The sequence below is a fragment of the Echinops telfairi genome, unplaced genomic scaffold, assembly GCF_000313985.2.
Source record: "Echinops telfairi isolate 266 unplaced genomic scaffold, ASM31398v2 ScPeMD7_7469;HRSCAF=8507_1, whole genome shotgun sequence".
In the NCBI taxonomy this organism is placed as follows: domain Eukaryota; kingdom Metazoa; phylum Chordata; class Mammalia; order Afrosoricida; family Tenrecidae; genus Echinops; species Echinops telfairi.
Window position 1 is genome coordinate 66,207,897 of NW_022111373.1, and position 20,577 is coordinate 66,228,473.

Below are 20,577 nucleotides of genomic sequence, written 5' to 3' on the forward strand. Positions count from 1 at the left end.
GTTCTCTACCTCCTCAAGCCTAATCGTAAATTCTGCAACCTTGTGTGTGGCTTCTGCTATCTCTTCCGTTATCTCCTTTATTTCCCTTTGGTGTGTGGACTTCATCCCCTCTATTGTGAACTTCATCCCCTCTATTGTGGACTTGGTCCCCTCTATTGTGGACTTCATCCCCTCTATTGTGGACTTCATCACCTCTATTATTGCATCCTTATTCTGCATTGGTTCCTTCAGCTCCTGTATTACCTGAGCTGACTTCTGAAGAGTTCCTTCTGTGACAGATCTGTGTCTGATTCTTATATAAGCATCGTTACCTCTGCTACTGTTTTGTCTCTCTGATTTTTTTTGTTGGGAGGGAGTGGTGTGGTCTGTTGATTTTTCCTTGATCCTTTCATAGGCTCCATGTTTCTGGGAAATCAGGGGGCCCTTAGGACTTTATCTTGTGTTACTATTAAGTATGCTTTCAAGGGGCTGCTGTAGAAATGGATCAGACTGCTGTGTAGGCAGAGTTACTCGATGGCTTAGTGACCAACAGTGGTGAGAAGTTTCAATGACTGGAGCCTCAGTGAATGCCCCTAGGCACACGCAGCAGCCTTTTTTCTTGTTTAATTAAAAAAATTTAGAGGAAAAAAATGAGAGAGAAAAGGAAAAGAATAAAAGAGGAAGAAAAAAGAAGTAATAATAATAATGAAAAAGAGAGAAGAAAAAAAGAGAGGGAAAAGAAAAAAAATTTCCCCTTCCCTTTACCTCCAATATCTAGAGATTCCCAATAGAAGGTAGAGGGAAGCCTCGCTGCCACGGGAAGTGGTATTGATATAGAGCTCTAGAGCCAGACTATGTGAGGAGAAACATGCTTTTGAGATCAAGCATGCACTGCCCAGGTCCCTGCAGGCCTATAGTGTTAAGCTGGTAGGCAGAGGCTACATCGGCAGGAGATGCACCTCAGCAGCGAGCCTCCTACACCGGCCGGAAAAGGCTGAGGTAGCCAGGGGTGCTGTGGGAGACGCTGACCGAGGTGTCCGCCTCCTATGCCGGCAGGAAAGGGCTGGGCAGGTAGGCTTAGAGCTTGGGATGCTGGCTCTATATACCCCGTAGGGCACTACAGTGGCATTGGCCAGTCAGAATGGACAGAGGTGGCTCTGGCAGGAAATGCAAAGCCAGGTCATTAGCCTTCTTAGCAGGCAGGAATGCTTATTGTTTTGGCTGCCAGTGCTGTGAATGGCTCAGGGCTCTGCAGTGGCGTGGGCCGAGCTGGGAACAGACAGCAGCAGTTCCGACGGGAAACAGAGGGCTGTGGCAGCAGCCCTCTGCACTGGGAGGAAGTCACTCGGCCAGGCAGGCTTAGCGGTCCAGGCTGTGAGTGCTGTAAACAGAGCAGGGCTCCGCAGTGGCACCGGCCAGCCTGAAGTGGCCATGAGGGAAACCCAGTGCAGTGGGTGGAAGCAGGATAGGCCCAAGCAGTAGGCTTGCACTGGCAGGAAGTGCCCAGCACTGGCAGCTGGGAGTGCCCTGTAGTCAGCCTCCCAGGCAGGGCGCAGGAATGGGAACGAAGCTGGCGGGAGTGTACAGGCAAACAGGGGTGCAGTTGGAGAGGTCCTAGATAGCAATGGGGATGGTTTGTCCCACATAAAGGTTGCCCAGCCAGCCACCGGTAGATTTCAGGTCAGTTACTGGGGCCCTGGGTGAATGGAGGGAGGGACCCGAGTCCAAAGGCAGATTGCTGCCATGTAGGGAAAGGGAAACTGCGGGAATGGGAAACTCTCTCCTAGTGGGGCTCCACTAGTGGGAAGCTACTTCAGGGGGTCCCACCACAGTTGTGGGTGTCTTAGCAGTGCAGTCAAGCAACCCCTGGAGCAGTGGCCTGGCCTGGTGGTGGGGTGGGTCTATCACTGATTGTGGCAGTGGTTGCTGCTTGCGCAGGAGTCGTTCAGCCTAATGAGCTGAGATGCCCCAAGAATCGGATCCCAGATCACTGAGATCCTGGCTCAGGACAAATGCGTGGGGGTGGGGGTGGGGTGCTGTCACAGGGGGAATCTTTCACTCACCAGAATTCTTCCACTAGGCTACCTGGACACTAAACCGGCCTTTTTCGAAATAGTCCTCAGAATGTGCGGCTCACCTGGTCCGCCATCTGGACACCTCCCTCCCCCTTAACATCTCAAAGACCAGAAGTAGAACAAAGCCCTGTCCCACCTTCCTCTTGTCACAGGTAAGGTGAATAATAGGTAATAAGGATAGACAACATTTTAGGAAAATGGACTTTCCTGGGGAAACCATACCTGAATGGAATTTGATTTCTTGTAGGAAAATGGACTTTGGGAGGGGCTTAATATTTTACTTAACTAAGATGTTTTGGCATCAGCATTACCATATTAGGACAAAATGTTTGAAGTGTTACTATTATTACGTAATATGATCTTATATTTTTTTCATTCATTCATTAATGCAAGTGATACACATTCATTAAATAAGTATTTTGTACTGATCAACATATTGTGTATATAAATTTAATTAGCATTCAGACTATTCACTCTTGATAACATGTTGAAAGTATGTGAGCACTTTGATCATCCTTCCAACAAATTGTTTGAGCAGCTCATAGTATGTTCATTATTTTTTGACAGCTTCCAATTTTCTACCTTTTAAATCTCATTGACTAATTTCAGTTTTTGATTCTCATTTTGAGTTGTGTCTTATCAATAAATGAAGGTCCTGTAAGTTTCAATACATCTACATCATTAAGGTCAACTCTACTTTGTGATGGTATCTCTTCCCTAGTCTTATTTTGGGCATCTTTCAATCCAAGGGGCTCATCTTCTGGTACAGTATCTGGCTACTTTCAGGTATGGGTTTCCTGTGACTGATAGGTTTCCTGTGACAAGATTTCCAGTGACTGATCCCTCCAAAGTGCTCATCCTATTCCTTATTCTGTATGCTCTTAGTCTGTAGCTTCATAAAATCTATTTGCAATGTGTGACCCTATTGGTATTTAAAATACCATTGGCATAGTTTCCAGCATCATAATAACATACAAGCCACTGTTATATGGCAAACAAAAGAGAGTAATGAATCTGAAGAATAGGTCTCCCTATAGAACTTGAATTAATAAAGACCAAATTAGTTGAGAGATATTAGCAAGGACAATGTACAGAAAGAAACCAGAAGGCCATTTAAAAGGCAGGAAAGAAAGGAAAGATTGAAGTAGATGTCAGAGGGGATGCTGGACACAGAATAGCTTTTGAATATAGAATGGCTAAAGTGAATAAAAGAAATGACGAAGAAAGACCTGACAAGAAGATTTCAAAGGGCAGTTCCAGAGATGAAGTCTGATAATGAAATTTGACCAGATCTTGACTTTGGAAATCAAAAAGGAAGAATGCACTTGGCATTCCTTAAGTTGAAAGAACAAAAGAAATAAAATCAAGCCTTGAATTGCAATATAAAAGGACTCTATAGGCAAAACATGGAAGATGCAGATGGGAAAGAAGGAATATGGTGAGTACTTCTGAAGATAATTTTAAAACAGTTGAGCAACACATGGGTGGATAACTGCAACACATTTAAACCAGATCCAAATTAAGATATCAGTGAGGCATATCATTTTTTATCTTAGATGAATTTTGGCTGAAAGCAGATAATGCTAGCAAAGTGCTTATCTCTATGTTATGACTAGCCAAGGTATTTGATGGTGTGGCTGTTAACCGACTGCTGAAAAGGGAAATTCTCAGTCATTTACTTTCACTCATGATTAGCCTGGACATAGACCAAGAGGCAGTTGTTTGAAAAGAATAAGAGGAGACAAGGTTTAGAATCAGGAGTGGTTGGTGTTAGGGTTGTGTAGTTTCTCCAGATCTATTTTATCTGCATGCTGAGCAAGTAATCTGAGAAACTGAATGACATAAGAAGGAAGAATGCAGCTTCAGTACTGAAAAGACTCAATAATCTGCAATATGCAAATGACACAATCTTGCTTGCTGAAACAAAAAGGATTGGAGCCCTCACTAGTAAGGAACAAAGTCCACAACTTGTTAACATATGAATTATATCTCAACATAAAGAAAACACAAAACTTCACCTGTATGCCAATATCCAACATCATGATAAACAGAAAAAACATTTGAAGGTGTCTGAAATTCCATTTTACTTGCATCTACAATCAAAACCCTTGGAAACAGCAGTCAGCAAATCATGGGATGTGTTTGCATTGGGCAAATCTGCTGCCAAAGAACTCTTTAAAGAGGTATTATAAAGAAAATACGCTACATTTGGGACTAAAATGTGCCTCAGGCAAATCATGGCATTTTCATATGCTACTTTTAGAAGGAACGTGCGTCTGAAGAATCATGTGCCACCGAAGGTGCTCGGGAAAGCTGGACAGTGAACCTGGGAAACCACGGAGAATTGATGCTTTCGAGTCTGCTGTTGGTAAGTAACACTAAAGATTCCATGGGCTGTGAGAAGAATCACCAAATTTTGCTGGAAGAGGCACAGCTAGAAAGCTGGGAGCTCACGGCACACAGATTCCAGGAACAGGAGTGGGAATAGTGATGCCAGAAGGGAAGGGGGAAGTAGGGGAGAAGAAAGGAGAAAGGGGGAACCGATCACAATGATTGACCCATAACTATATACCCCTTTCCAGGGGGGAAGAATAACAGAAAACATGGGAGAAGGAAGACAGCTGTCGGTGTGAGATATGAAAATAATAATAATGTAGAATCTATTAATGGGTTATGAGGGTGCTGGGGGACGGAAGGGAAAAAAAGAGGAGCTGATACCGAGGGCTCAATAGAAAGTAAACGTCTGGAAAAGAATGAAGACAATATATGTACAAATCACCTGATGCAAGCGATGTATGGATTGTGACAAGAGTTGTAAGAGTCCCCAATAAAATGAAGAGAAAAAAAAAAGTGAACATGGCAAGACTGCTTTGGGTGCTTTGCCATGGTATCCGGAGGGACCCATTCTAGGGGACATCAAGCTTGGTAAAGTAGAGGCTCAGTGAAAAATAAGACAGGGCTTTGAGATAGATTGACACAGGCACTGCAACAGTGTCCCAAAGAGAGCAATGATTGTAAGGAAGGCATACTCCCACGACGCAGGGTTTTGTTCTGACATAAGGAGGGTCACTATGAACTGACAGGTGGTCTCCTAGCAACAGCATGGTCTTCTGACAGAGCTTCAGTGAATACCTCAAGTCTCCTTTGCTTTTAACAAATATAAATAACTAGTAATATCCTTACGTGGGTAGGAAATAAAATCTTAGAAAAGGTGTTTTTATCAATTTACACTGATCTAGAAAGTTGCAAATCTTCAATTTGGATACAAATCTTCAAGGCTCTTCACTTTTACAAATTATTTTTTGTCATGATAGCTTATGAAGGACAAACAAACATTGGAAGATACAAAAAATTAATATTACTGGTTACTCTCAGTGTGGAGCTCTGGTGGCACAGTGGATTTAGAGCTGGGTTGTCAACTGCAAGGCCAACAGTTCAAAACCACTTGCCGCTTTGAGGAGAAAGAAGAGGTTTTCTACTCCTGCAGAGATTTCCAGTCTCTGAAACCCACAAGGGCGGTTCTGCTCTGTCCTATAGGGTTGTTATGAGTCAGAATTGACTTGATAGTATGAACTGCTTAATGTGCTAATATCAGAGTGCATAAAATATTGAGTGTAAGGCACCTAATTCTTTTTTCTTTCTGACTAGATTCCCTCCCTAAGCAATTTCACATGGACACACACCTTAGGAAAATCTAAGTGTACAAGATTTTCATATATAGATTTCCTTCCCTAGTCTTTTCCTTTCATATCCAACTGATTTTATCACATCTTCACTGGGATTCTAAATTTAAATACCAAAGATTTAACAAATTTATATTGGCATATTGAGTTCTTCATCCAATATCTTTCATTTGAGTAAAAACTACTATCACCCATTTGTTGAAGCCTTATTACTTAAACAAACCAACAAACCCCCACCAAACCAAACCAATCCAAACCAAACCAAACAAAACCCTGACCGCCATCAAGTTAATGCCAACTCATAGTGATGCTATAGGATAGGATAGAACTGCCCCTGTGAATTTCCGAGACTATAACTCTTTATAGGAGTAGAAAGCTTTCTCTTTCTCCCATGGAGTAGTTGGTGGTTTTAAACTGCTGACCTTTCGATGTCAGCCCAACTCATAACTACTGCACCACCAGGGCTCCAATTTAATTTAAAAGCCATCCTTTATTCTTCAACTGACCCTCACAATTCATATTTTATTAGTCAGGCAATTTTTGTAGACTCTTCCTTCAAAGTCTTTCTTCTTCCCTGCTAACACTCTAGTTGCAGGCAACATCTTGTTCATGTGAATGACTGCAATCATTGTCTAACTAGACAATTCCAACCTTTGACTTGCTATAAATCCGTTCTCTACAGCATCCAGTTTGCGCCTTTAAAAATATTAACCAGATAACATTGAAATCATTTCTTAATACTTTCTGGTGTTCTCTCATGGCCCTTTAAAACAAAACACAAGCTAATTCCTTCTAGCCACCATCTAGACCTCTGGACTCCACCTCTTCACCCTCCCTCCATCTGCCCTGTTCACTCTTCTCCAGCCATGTTGGCTTTATTTCTACCTAGGGAACATCCTTGTGTGTCTTCTATTCTCAGGACCTTTGCACATGACAGCCTCCTCCTAAACTGCTCTCCCGACAGAATGTTCTTTGTCCTTGCCAGGTTACAGCTCAAATAAAACTGGGATTTTCCTAGCTGACTTCTCTAAATAATGTTTGTACTCCCCATTTGCTTGTGCATGCCCTTCATTTACTCTCTTCATAGCATTTAACCTATTTGATATTTTCATGCTTATTCCCTTGTTATTTGTTATCTATGTCCCCACAGTGGAATAAAGATTTTCTGAGAGAAAAAATCCTGGTCCTTTTCTAATCCATAACTCCGGAGTCAAGAACAATCTAGTACTTCTCAAGCACCTTGCAAATCATTAAACGCACGAGTGAATTAACAAAGAAAGTAACAAACAGGACCCCTCGCGAGTAGATTTGATGTCTGCAGAAGATGCTGGAATCTTCTCAGATTTATGCTTTCCTTTCACTCAAAAATTATTGATTGATTTTTTTATGGACATAGCAGAGGAGCTCCAAGTCTCTTCTCTTTTAGTTCCTGATTTAAGAGGAAACACTCTCCCCTGCTGCACGATCCCTCAGCACCACCAACAAAGGAGTGCCCATGTAGTAAAGACCTGTTTTAGGCCATATTCTCCTGGTTTAATGATGAAAGTTTATTGCCACTATCAGGAGCCCTGATGGCGTAGGAATTACAATACATGGGGCTGCTAATCACAAGGTCAGCAGCTTTAACTAACCAACCACTCAGGGGGAGGAAAATGAGGCCCCCTACTTCCACCAAGATTTGTAGTCATGAAAACCCTAGACCGTTGCAGTTCTGCTTTCATCTCTAGTGTTGCACGCAGTCCCAAATGACTCAGGGGTAATGCATTTCAGTTTGGTTTATTGTGATTTTCAAAGGTTGCTTGTCCATTTGGGGGCTGGGATGCTTTGCTGTGACAATCAATCAGGGGGAACCAGGATATCAAACAGCATGGGACAAATGCCTTTGGTTACTGGATGCAAGCTGGAAAAACAGTCCCTGACAGGCCACAGTCATCATTGTGTATTTCTAGCACTTTGAAAGAGAAGGAGGAAACCTGCAGATTAGCCCCATCAGGGATCGGAAGGAACTGGGTCGGTGTCCTCTCAGAGAATGGGAATGTCCTTTCTGGGGATGTGGAGATGTCCTCTGGTACATCTGACACCTACAGCTCCCTTTTGACATTCATGCTTCCGGATATCGCTGACTAGTGCTTCTCACTCAGTCCTGAGTGTGAGAAGCCAATACAGTCAATTAAGTTTGGGCTTAATATGCCTCACGCTAATCTCTGCACTGTGAGTTAAACAAAGAGTGATCTAACATCCTCAGACCTCCACATTTGTAAATGAAGGGTCTACATATTTTAGCATTTTAAATATTCATTAAAACACTAGTCTGCTCTGAGGGGGGCTCAAAACCCAAGCGCCACTTGAGGGCCCAGGACATGGGTTTTACACATTCTAGTTAGATGGAATCGGGAGACATGAGAGGAAACAATTTGCACATCTAAAATTACAGACTGATTTGGAAAATAAATTTTGAAATAAAAAATAGTGACATAATTTTAAGTTTTGACATTTCTTTGTCTTCAACTTCTGGATAAATTTAATACAGTATGAAAGGACCAATATGGGGTGAATGGATGGGCAAATTTTACATAAATATAGTGATTAAGAAGAACCTAAGATTTGGGGTCCGATTGTATGGGTTCATCACCTGGTACTTTCCTTTAATAAAAGGGCACTTAAAGTGTCAGGGATTTAGTTTCCTCATATGGAACATGGGAAAAATAGTGCTACTTCTGAGCCCTGTCATAAGAGTTAAACAAAATAAATATATGAGTTCTTCTTTCAGTGCTGGCACACAGGAAGTGCGATAAATATAGAGCTATCCATTATTATTTTATGTAGCGTTCATTTTTCAATTAACACTCCTTTTCCTTGACCTCTTACTTAGACAGACACAATGGACTGTTTCAAAAATCATCTTATATGGCAGGGTTTGATGACCTTATTAAAAGAGAATGTCAAGAATCCAATATCTTATTTTACGACATGATAGAGTATGGCTCAGAAGAATATAAACGGATATGGATGTAATGGCTCTAGAATGGGTTTTGCAAAAGGAAAAGATTCCATGATGGTGAGTCTCCTGAAGGTGGGGACAGTCCGCACTTATGGTGGGTTTTTGCCAATCGATAAAATCCTGACCCTGGTGGCAGAGCAGGGCTCTGAGAACTCAGCCACACAGCATTTTTGGCACATACGCCCGAGGTTGGCCACCCCTGAGGCTACTAAGGTTTGCAGTGGATGGATGCCCAAATTCTTCATGGCATAATTTTAAAAGAACTTGGGCAAAATATGCTCCCACAATGAACACACACTATGTGCTTTATGAATGGCTAGTTTATTGCTGTGGTCCTGTCCAACGAGGACAGACCGGTCTAAACCGGTCCCATTCATGCAGCGTCTCAGGGGCTGGCGCTTTAAATCTATCGCTCACTTCCAAATTCGCTTTCAACCCCAGGAATGTGTCGAGATTGCAGGGACATGTACTGGGTTGTCCCCTGCAGGTCACTATGTAACGCAGAGCATGCAGCGATCTCTGATGACCGCGCTCCAGCGCTTTCCTCCAGCCAGGGTGGGACTGACAGCAGGAAACTGCAGCTCGTTCTTTGCAGCAAAGACTGGTCCTCTGCCTCTGAGAGTAAATAGCCGGAGAAGGTTTCCTCCCTCCTCGCAGGAAGTCTAGATACGGGTGTGATTGAGGGAGGAGGCTGGCTGTGCGGTCAGAATGGCACCTGGAGGCAGGCAGCGGCTCCTGCGAGGGATAAAGCGAAGGTGACCGAGGCAGAGATAAAAAGCGCACTCGGTCAAAATACATTACACACTAAGAGGGCCTCAATAGGAGTTTTCAGCATCGCTCCCCAAGACTTTCTCTGAACCAAATGACAGTCTGTTGGGATTCTTTGAGGGGATATAAGAAGTATAATCCCTTATGCGAAGGCAGTGCAGAAGGCCCTCTCCGCACACACAGGCACACACACACACACACACACACACACACACACAAACACACACATCTTAGGAACACTCTTCACTAGCTGTTGATGGCTGGCTCCTTCCCCAATGCAAAACCTTAAGAGAAACATTACAAAGGAGGAGAATTGACACGCTACAGGCTTTGGCTTGCCAAAGGAACCTTTACTGCTCCAGACAGACCTTAGGGTGGCAGTTGGAGTAGAGTTAGGGAGCTCCAGGAGTAAAACATTTTGGAAGATAAGACCTGGGTATGTATGGTCACAAGAGACCTCACTAACTAAGTGCTTCAGTTGGTGCCTTTGATATAAACCACACTGGCTTTTCTAAAAATCAGACGATCGTTCTCCAATTCAGCCTTGCCCTCAGAGAGATTGTGTGAGCCCCTGTCCTTTCTGGAATATCTTCCTTCTCTTCACATCCCCCGCCCCCACCTCAGTGATGCCTTCCCTGGAAGACTTTATGGGCCTTTTCATCAGGTAGATTGTAATTCTTAGTCTCCTTTCCTCAAAACACACAGTGATGTTGTCGCTGTAACCAAGCTCTTTCCAATGGTGGGGCATTCCAGTAAATGCGGATACTAGTCCTCAGCCTCAAGTACGCCTCCAGTCCCCTTTTTATTAAAAAAGGCCTGTATGTTTCTTGACACATTTTGCCAAGATGAAGAACTGTAATAACTAACAAAATGACTATCCTTCCCCAAAAGACCATACAAAAATGTGTCATGTAATAAGATCTTGAAGAGACTCATGGCCTCTCTCTTACTAGTCTGTGAGGTGCCATTCCGACCTCTGCATTGGTTTTCCTTCTTCTAAGTAACAATTCATAATGTAAAAGGAGTTCACCAACATCAGTCACATTTTTGTTAAGCCAGGGCCAGTTGTCTTCCAACTAATTCCATCTCACAGCGACCCCATATGTGTCAGCTGCGCTCTATAGGGTTTTTACAGGCTGACCTCTTTTAGAAGTAGGTGGCTAGGTGTTTATTTTGTAAATTCCACCACTCGCCTTGGAGAGACCAGGGTATGCAGAAGGACACATGCTTGGTAAAGTGGAGGGGCAGTGAAAAGGGGGGAGTAGCACAGTGCCTGCAACAGTGGTCTTAGGCCGGAGCAGGACTAGGCAGTGTTTCAGTCTGTTGTTCAGACGGTGTCACCTAACCACTGGTTAAACTCCAACTTCCTGTCTTTTCGTTAGTAGCTGAATGTGTTAACCATTTGCACCATCCAGTTTTGGTTTTGTTGTTAACTATTGTTGGGCGTTTTCAAGCTGGTTCTGATGCCAAGCCATGCCTCGTACAACACAGAGAAGCACTGGCCAGTCTGAGCCAGGCTCAAAATTGTTGCACTGCTTGAGACTCCACGTCTCAGCTTGAGACTCTTTAAGGGTCTTCCTCTCTCTCCCTGACTTTACCAAGCATTGCTGTCCTCTCTAGAGGCTGGACCCTTCTGATAGCTTGTCTGATAGCAAGTGAGACAAAGTATCACCATCGTTGTATCTAAGGAGTATTCTGGCTATACTTGTCCATTCTTCTGAGAGTCTCTTCAATATTCTTGTGAACCCCATCATTCAAAGATATCAGTTCTTCTTTGATCTTCCTCATTCATTGTCCAGTTTTCATATGCCTTGCAGGCATACCTACTGCTAGTTGAAGTTGCTATTAATCAGCACAGTCACCTCACAGAGCTCTTTAAGTGAGTGAGCTTTTGTGTGACTTCAGGAAGCTCAGACAGGACAAGGCGTGGGTGGCAGGTTTGTAGGACTGGTATTCCCAGGATATGGGGTCACAAACATTAGCTCCTACCTGGGTAGTTTACTGGGTAGCAAAAGATGTGCTCCAGGAGAAATAGTGAAATGATTATGATTTCAAAGGAGATGGGCACAGGGACACACTTTGGTAAGTAGAGATTCTTTAGCACGGGCATTGCATGTCCCTGTGTAGCACAAATATTTAATCTCTGGACTCCTAACAAAAGGTTGGTGGTTTAAATTAAACCATAGGCCCCTCAGAATTCAGTCCTGTTCACCTAGTTTTCAAAAATTCAGCCGCTGAAACCCTATAAAATGTCCCACGTGGTGTCACCATGAATTGGAATTAACTTAATGCAAGTGATTTAAAAAAAATGTTATTTACAATCAACATCATTCCAGCCATCTCCAGTCATTGCTATTATTATTGTAAGTTTCTACGGACAACAGAACTAAACATCTGCTAGTCCTGCATCATCGTCACAATTGTTCGGATGTTTGAGCCATTGTGGTAGCCCCTGTGTCAATCCATCTTGTCTTCTTTTCTACTTTACCAAACATTATATTTTCCCCCCCAAAGACTAGTCTCTCCTGAGAATATGTCCAGAGTCCATGAGAAGGAGTCTAGCCATCCCTGCTTCTAAAAAGCATCGTGGTTGTTATTCTGTTAAGACAGATTTTTTTGTGTGTCTTCTGGCAATCTGTTTGCCAATGATGCTTTTACTATTCTTTGTCAGCACCATAATTTAATGACATTAATTATTCTTTAGTCTCCAGTCAAAGGTTAGAGAAATCCATTTCTGGAAATTTGGGTGGCAGGGAGCCCCACTCGCAGGCTGTAGCTTAAGGGATGGGTTCAGCCCATACTAACAGCTCTTTCTCCTTCTCAAAGAGCAAGTTGAAAAATAAAACAAACAAACAAAAAAGACCTCAACTCATTTTTCATTCTCAGAGTCGTGAGAATTCTATTAGGAATGCCAAATTTCCTTCTAACTCTAGTTCAGTAGCATTGATCTGCAATCTCTCAGAAAGACATTTTTTTATAAAACATTTCTGAGTTGTGATCATCTTCAGTCGGGCATAGTCACGGGAAGACCCCGAGTGATGGTTTTGACTGAAAGCTGTGGTTGGCCCAGCTCTGGTGCAGTGAATGTTAGACAACCGCCGCCACAGTGGACACTCCCCAAAGCCCTGTGGATAACTCCTGGGATGTTGTGGTTGTTTGACAATGGAACAAATTGGACTAAAGGAATTCTGTGGGCAATAGTCTTTGTCCAGGATGGTGGAAAACAGGAACCTATAACTGGTACCTATATGTTTTTATTTTAAAGTTTTATCTGTGTTTTGTTACCCATGTCACAAATAATAGTTTAATTTTCTAATCTAAAAGGATAGAGACTTTTGGCTTTAGGACAACTGAATATTTACACTGTTTACTTGATTTCTTTTCCCTAACCAAGTATTGCTAAATATATAGAGAAAAAAATTGGGATAAAATTTAAGTGCTACAAGTAAAAGGATGATAAAGACAGAAAAAGCGAGAAAAATAAATAGAAATAGTGATGGACAAATTATAGATAGTGACTTAATACAATCAAATAGAAGTTCATGATTATACTTCTAAAGGTCTCAGCATGTCACTACTTTCTTATCTTAATTTGTCTATCAATTCCCACTGCATTAAATAATAACTGTAAAAATGAAAATAATTTATTTTTGTAAATTTATTTCTGTAAACTTCTCATACCACCCTTATTTTGTAGAATATAATTACAAAAAATTCTTTAGTATATTTGAAACTACATACTCCTTCATATAGTTACCAAAAAGAAAACTAAGAACTTTAAGTAAATAATGGGTATTCCATCCATTTCTCATACCTTATTTCTGGCTAATGCATTCAGTGCAGTTTGAACGTCCTCCAGCACCATTGCCTCTTTTTCATATGCTACCTTCTGAAATGGTGGACTGTTGATTAATTCCCAAAAGAACTGGCACCCCCCAAAACCAGTCTACAATGCACCATTTATTGACTAAGCCACTGCATTCAACTTTGTGGGTCATAACAATCTATAACCTTGAGAGCAATCACAATCCCAAAACACTGTGTTGCACTCATGAGGAACATGTACATGGATCAAGACATAGTCATGTGAACAAAGCCAGGGAGTGCTGCATTCTTTAAAATCTGGAAACGTATGCTTTAGAGTTGTACCCTCTCATATATAGGTAATCTGTATGCTGAGAAAATCACCAAGAAACTGGCCTATATAAATAAGATTGTGCATCAGAATTAGAAAAAGTCTTATAAACAACCTGAGATATGCAGATGACACAAACTTGCTTGCTGAAAGTGAGCAGAACTTGAAGCACTTGCCGATGAAGATCAAGGATTGCATTCAGTATGGATTACAACTCAATGTGAAGAAGACCAAAATCCTCGCAACTGGTAACATTATGAGAAGTGGAGGAAAGATTAAAGGTGTTAAGGATTTTGTCTTACATGGCTCCACAATCAATGTTTATGTGAGCTACAGTCCCCAAATCAAAGGATGCATTTGCCTTGGGTAAATCCATGCAATATCTCTCTAGAGTATTGGAAAGCAAGGGTGTGATTTGACGAATAAGAAGAGCCTGATCCTAGCCATGGTATTTTCAATTATCTCATATAGATGTGAAAGTTGGACCTTGAATACGGAAGACTGAAGAATAATTGATGCATTTGAAATGTGGTGCTAGAGAAGCATATTGAAAGTACCAGGGACCGCTAAAAGGACGAGCATTTGTCTTGGAAGAAGTATGGCCAGGCTACACCCTAGAGGCAAGGATGGCGAGATGTTGTCTCATGTCCTTTGGACATATTGCCAGGAAAGACCAGTGCCTGGAGAAGAATATCATGCTTGTAGAATGGACAGGCAGTGACAAAACACTTCGTTCAGGCTTAGGAATGAGTTGAGAATGGGGCAGAACCAAGCAGCATTGTGTTCTGCTGTGCACAGGGTCCTATGCATTAGAACCAGCTCAATGGCACCCAGCAACCTCATGGACTAGCACTGAACTTATGGACTTGGTTGGATTGGACTCGGTTGCCTTCCTGGTATATAATTACTTCTTGATATACAGCTCTTCCTTGTACACAGATGAGTTTTACTGGTTTTGTTCTTTACATCACGTGGCCTAGCCTACGTCCCCTCGTAAATGATGGGAGAACTAATACATTGCACACATGGGTGGCTTGGGTACATATACTTGAAGGAATTAATGAAATGGAAGAAATTGACTCTCATCAATAGAGGTTAAAGAATCTTGTAGAGAATCTGGCAAATTTTTTTGGGATAGATAAGAGTTTTAGGTTTTCAAATAAAATTTACAATTTAAAACCCTATACAGTCATGGTAACAATAACCATATTACTTAGTGTTTGAATAATGACAGAATGGTTTGTCTTGTGGATAACTAACTTTCTTTGGAAATTAAATTGACTGCAGAAACTAGAATGTAACTCTCCAATGGATTACTATTTTCATTGAAAAGTAACTCATGACACCGAACCCCCTTCATTGGAATAAATCTGTTCTAATGAATGTTCTCTACATGAAAGTCCATTCCAGCTAAGCCACAGTGACAGTTTCCAAGCTCTGTTTTGTGATAAGGGCCAATTGCATTTTTCACTTGGGCAGTGTTACATAATTTCTGAAAACGTTAGAGGATATGCCAACAGGAAGAAATATGACTTATACAGGGAAACCAGTGCTTTTATTATCACATGATTGTGAGGAAAAAACATACTTAAATCAGAATCCAGTTTAAGAGATATGTGAAAAAGTAAAACAGACTTTTTTTATGGTCTTAAGAATTTCTGTAGAAAATTTCTTTAGAATCAATGACTCAATTCCCAAGTGTAGGGGCATATTCTGAGGGAGGTTGTTGTGGAATCCCCTCTCAAAACAAGTTTTCCCAAAGAGGAAAGTCTGCCTTTTAATACATTTCCTTTTGGGAATACGCAGTGTATTGTAACCAATCACACAAATGTACAAATATTGCTTAGTTTGCATCCCTAAAAGAATTTTTGATTATAAGGTTCTAATAACTTTGCATTGAAGGAAAACATAAATGAAGTCTTTTTTCAGATAGCATGGGAAACTCTACAGATTCAATATTTGGCAGGATAGAGACATTTCCTTCAGGAGGAGTCAAAGACAAACATCTTATCTAAAGGTAGAGATAAAATCAAATGGTCCTTTCATATGCAAGGATGATTGATCTGTATGGACTCCTTACTCAGAATAGCCCACCCAAAATTTCACCTTGATTATTAGCAAGCCTTGAATTCAAGCGATGTGTTCCATTGGCTTTCAGAACCTACCAAAGACTAACCACTTAAGACAAAATTTTTGAATACAAAGAAAACCAGAAAGAACTACAGTTTTCTTTTTCTGCCCAATATATAAACGATCAATACATCCATGCTTACAAATTTTCTAGTTATTTTTTAAAGAGTAGAAATGAGGAGCAAAGCTTGAAAGTTCCATATGCAATCGCAATTTCCATAGCCCAATTTGTAGAGAGGAAATGAATACAAAGCTGGAATTTTCGCTCCTATGCTTAGGGTTTTATTGTTCTTTGTTGTCATTGAATCAATTCCAATTCATGATAATCCTGTGCATTGAACTTCTTCATAGGATTTCCAGGGCTGTGAATCTTTTAGAAGCAGAGGATATGTGAACAGGATCCTTTCATGGGTTAAAGCCACTCACCTTTCAGCTAGTTGTCTGGTGATTAACCTTTTGCAACACCTAGAGATTCTAGGTTTTTATTAGGATGGGAGCATTTTACAGCCTTTTCAATTCATTTTAACATATGAATTGTCTTCCCCATGAATTGCTAATTAGAAAAAGGAGCATCCTCTGGAAAGATGAGCTACATAGAGGCACTAGCTGTGAGCAGACTTTCCTTAGAATGTTAGCTTGCCCCTTGAAGAAGAGGGTGCATGTGGGCTCACATGCCTTGTCCTGATTTCTTTGTGTAGGATCAATCCTACGCAACCACACACAGCGGCCTTATATATGAATCTTCAGCCATGCTGTTTTAATGGAGCATTCTGCTTTGTCTTTAGTTGTGGTGCTTGCTGCCATCAAATCATTCTGACTCCTAGACAGCCCGGGTCCAATAGAACAAAACACTACCCAATAGTGCTATGCTAGCCTTACAATCATGGTCAGGTTTGAGCCCCTTGTTACAAACACCATCTTAGTCTTTTGGGCTGACCCTCTACTTTATCAACTATGATGGCCTATTACCAGGAACTGGGCTCTCCTGATAACGTGCTCCAGGTTGAGGAGGCAAGGTCTTACCGTCCTTGCTCCTAAGGTGCATGCTAATTATACTTTTGCAAGACAGAGTTCTTTATTCTTAGAGAACTCCATGACATATTTAATGTTCTTTACCAACACTGTAATTCAGTCGCATCAATTCTCCACTGGTCTGCCTTATGTTTTGTTCAGCTTTCAAAAGCATATGACACTTGAAAATACTATGGCTTAGGTAGGCGCGATTTTAAGGCGTGCTCAAAGTGACGTATTTGTGTTCTTATACTTTCAATAGATTTTAGCAGTGGGTCTGCCCAGTGCATTACACCTGTGGATTTCCTTACGATAGCGTCCATTTCCTTTGATCCAAGTAACATGAAGTCCTTGACAACTTTAGTATATTTTCTATTTATCATGATCTTGTATATTGATCTAGTGGCGAGGACGTTTGCATTCTTTATGTTGAGCTTTATCTACAGTGAAGACTATATAATTTGAGGTAATAGGTTAAGTACTCCAACTGTTTTTCTCCTTTAGCATGAGATTTCCTTCAATCCTTATGCTACCTTCTTTTCTGTATTATCTAGTACCTCATATTATGTGCTTAGCATGCAGATTTAATATGCATGGTGAAAGGAAACAACACAGATACACACCTTTCCCGATTTTAAACCATGCAGTAGCCTTTGCTGTGGTAGAACAACTGCTTCTTTGTCTGTGTACACATTCTGCAGGAGCACAATTATTTGGGCTCAGACACATGAGAACGAAAAAGACAGTCTCAAATTCCCCGAGATGAAACAATGACTGCAAGTCAGCTTTCACTTCAATACTTCTCATGGAAATGACTTTAAAAATGAATAGAAATACACCAATACACCATATGTTTACAAAGGAAAAGGACATTGGTCCTGGTGGTGCTGTGGGATATGCCTGGGGCTGGTAAGCACAAGGTCAGCTGTTCAAAGCAGACAGCCTCTCCATCTGAGAAAGACGAGATTTTCTATTCTATGGTCTCAGAAACTCAGGTTAGGGCAGCTATACATTGGGATCAACTGGATGGCAGACGGAAATGAGGTTTTATTTTTTAATAAAAACCTAGAATCAGTTAAAAAATGAAGACAGGGAAAGGAGATTGGATGTATATATATCCATATTCTTTCCCTGAAAAATATAGGAATGTCATAACTACTAGTTTTCTGATTTTAGTGAAATAAGCTGATCACCATCAGCTAGGGCAGAATTCAAATGTGAGGAATGAGTCATTAGTCATTAGTATTGTGAAGTATTTATTGGGTTATACTATCATTTTTGAATATATTTAGATATTGGATAAATATGATCTATGGGATTAAATATTTATGCATTCCAGCATCAATGGTCACTTAATTCTATTTGTCTAAAATGTTCTCAGCTTATTCCTGTTCACTGATAAAAATTGACAGAGAAAAAATAAATAAATAAAAAAATTAAAAAAAAAAATTGACAGAGAATTGACTATTCAAATCAAGTTATGGAAATTTAATTCACTCTTTACATGAGGTTGCCCAGGGTTATTCATCACCGATTAAGCTCCTAATTAAACTAATTGAAAAGTCACAAAGGAATGAAAAACACAATACCATCCACTTTTAAAGAATGATTGCTTAAGTGTGTTTGCACCCATATTTTGTGTTTACTTAAGAGTTAGTTCCTTCGTGCTACTGAAATAGAAATATGACCAGTGGGTGGTGTTCTGGCTAGGTCTTCTGTTTACTTGGTTGGACCAGGGTTCTCAATGTTTCCCAATGATGGAATCTAACATTTGTATGATGTTATCTAAAATCATGTGATCAGTTCATGAGCCGCTAGCTGCTGTGGTGGACTGAAGCACCCTTGTTTAGGGTACAGCCTGGATATAATCGGAAGAAAGACTCTTCAGGGATGCTGCTTTTTAAGCAGACTTGGGGAAATTCTGGACTACTTCATCGTGCTCATGTGGAAATTGTACAGAGATCCAAGGGCAATTGTGTGAACAGAAGGAGGGAATACTGCCTGGTTTAAAAATCAAGAAAGGTGCGCACCAGTATATCCTCTCACCCTGCTGACTCAGTCTGTAAGCTGAGCAAATCATCGGAGAAGCTAGAAGGGAGAAGAATGTGGCATTAGGATCAGAGAAAGTCTTATTAACAACTTGCAGTATGCAGATGACACAAATTTGCTTGTTGAAATGGGAGGACTTGAAGCACTTGCTGATAAAGCTCAATGATTGTAGCCTTCAGCATGGATTATATCTCAAAGTAAATAAGACCAAATTCCTCACAACTGGACCATTAAGTAGCATCATGATTGATGGAGAAAAGATTGAAATTGTCAAGGATTTTTTTCTTACTTGGATCCACAATCAATTCTCATGGAAGCAGCCCTTAAGAGCTCAAAAGATGCATTGTATTGGGTAGAGCTGCTGTGCAAGACCTCTTTCGAGTATTAAAAATAAGGATGGCTACTTTGGCAACTAAGGTATGCCCAGTCCAACCCATAGTATTTTTCATGGCTTCATTTGCCTGTGAAAATTGGAACTTGAATAAGGAAGACTGAACAATCAATGCTTTTGAATTGCGGTGCTGGAGAAGAATACTGAAAGTACCACCGTCTGCCAGAAGAACAAACAAATCTGTCTTGGGAAAAAAATACAGCCAGAGTGCTTCTGAGAGGCAAAAATGTGAGTCTTCTTCTCACATACTTTGGGCAAGTCATCAGGAGGAAAGCCTTCAAAGGAATGAATTGTCACCATGGCTTTAACTTGTTGATATAAATCTCTTCTACCCATTGTCTGTCAGTGTGTCCTACAGGTACTGAAAATAGCAGCCGGTGTCCCCAGAGCTTCCAGACTCAGACAAGACGATGAAGAAGTAAGAGGCTGGCCATTTCAGAGGACTCGGTCCCTGAAAACCTTTCGGAAAGCAGCATAATATATGGCCAGAGACTGAGCCCTCCTAGAAGCAGCAGGGCACTGTCAGACTCCTGCTGACTTGGGCATGGATCAAGAGGCAGTTGTGTGACCAGAGCAAGGGAACACTGCATGTGTTACAGTAAAGAAAGTCTCGTGTCCAGGATTTCATCTTGCTTGAATCCACAATCAATATTCATAGAAGCACAATCAATGTTCATGGAACAAGAGATCAAACGATGCATTGCCTTGGGTAAATCTGCTGCCCAAGACCTCTTTAATGTGCTGAAAAGTAAGCATGCTACTTTGAAAAGAGAGGTGTTCCTGACCCAAGCCATGGTATGTGAAAGTTAGACATTGAAAATGATGCGTTTGAATTGAAGTGCTGGTAACGATTATTGAAAGAACCATAGCTTGCAAAAAGAACAACCTAATCTGTTATTCCCAACATAGCAAACAACATGATTTTCTGATTCAAAGTGACCCAAGTCCATCAGCTCACTAGTGGCCTCAAATATCTCTTTATGTGTTCCATTTAATTTTTCAACACTTCCAACGTTCCTAGACTCATACTTTGTACATTTTAAGATTTTATACAGTTTTTAATTGATGTTTATAGCCAGTTATTCTCATTTTGAGTCAGGCCCCATCAGAAAATGAAAGTTTCTCTTGTACCACTATCATGTTCTGCCTTCATTTTGGTTTTAGGAATTCCTCTCGGTTACATTACCCTTGATGCAGCCTACAAGGCCTCCTGTACCCTCCTTGACATTGATTTTGGATCACTTGTTGTTCCCTTGTCCCTGTGCTTGTTAATGCCCTCTTCCTTTCCCCCGCCTCCCCTACACCCATGTTCCCTGGATCTGTCATCCCGTTGTTCTCTCTTCTGGCTTGTTTAT

At 41.1% G+C, this 20,577-nt stretch overlaps 1 pseudogene; it reads left to right on the forward strand.

The window, feature by feature from the left end:
• The first annotated feature begins 1,215 nt into the window (after window positions 1-1,215).
• Window positions 1,216-20,577, forward strand: part of LOC115873741 — a 127,477-nt pseudogene continuing 108,115 nt past the window's right edge.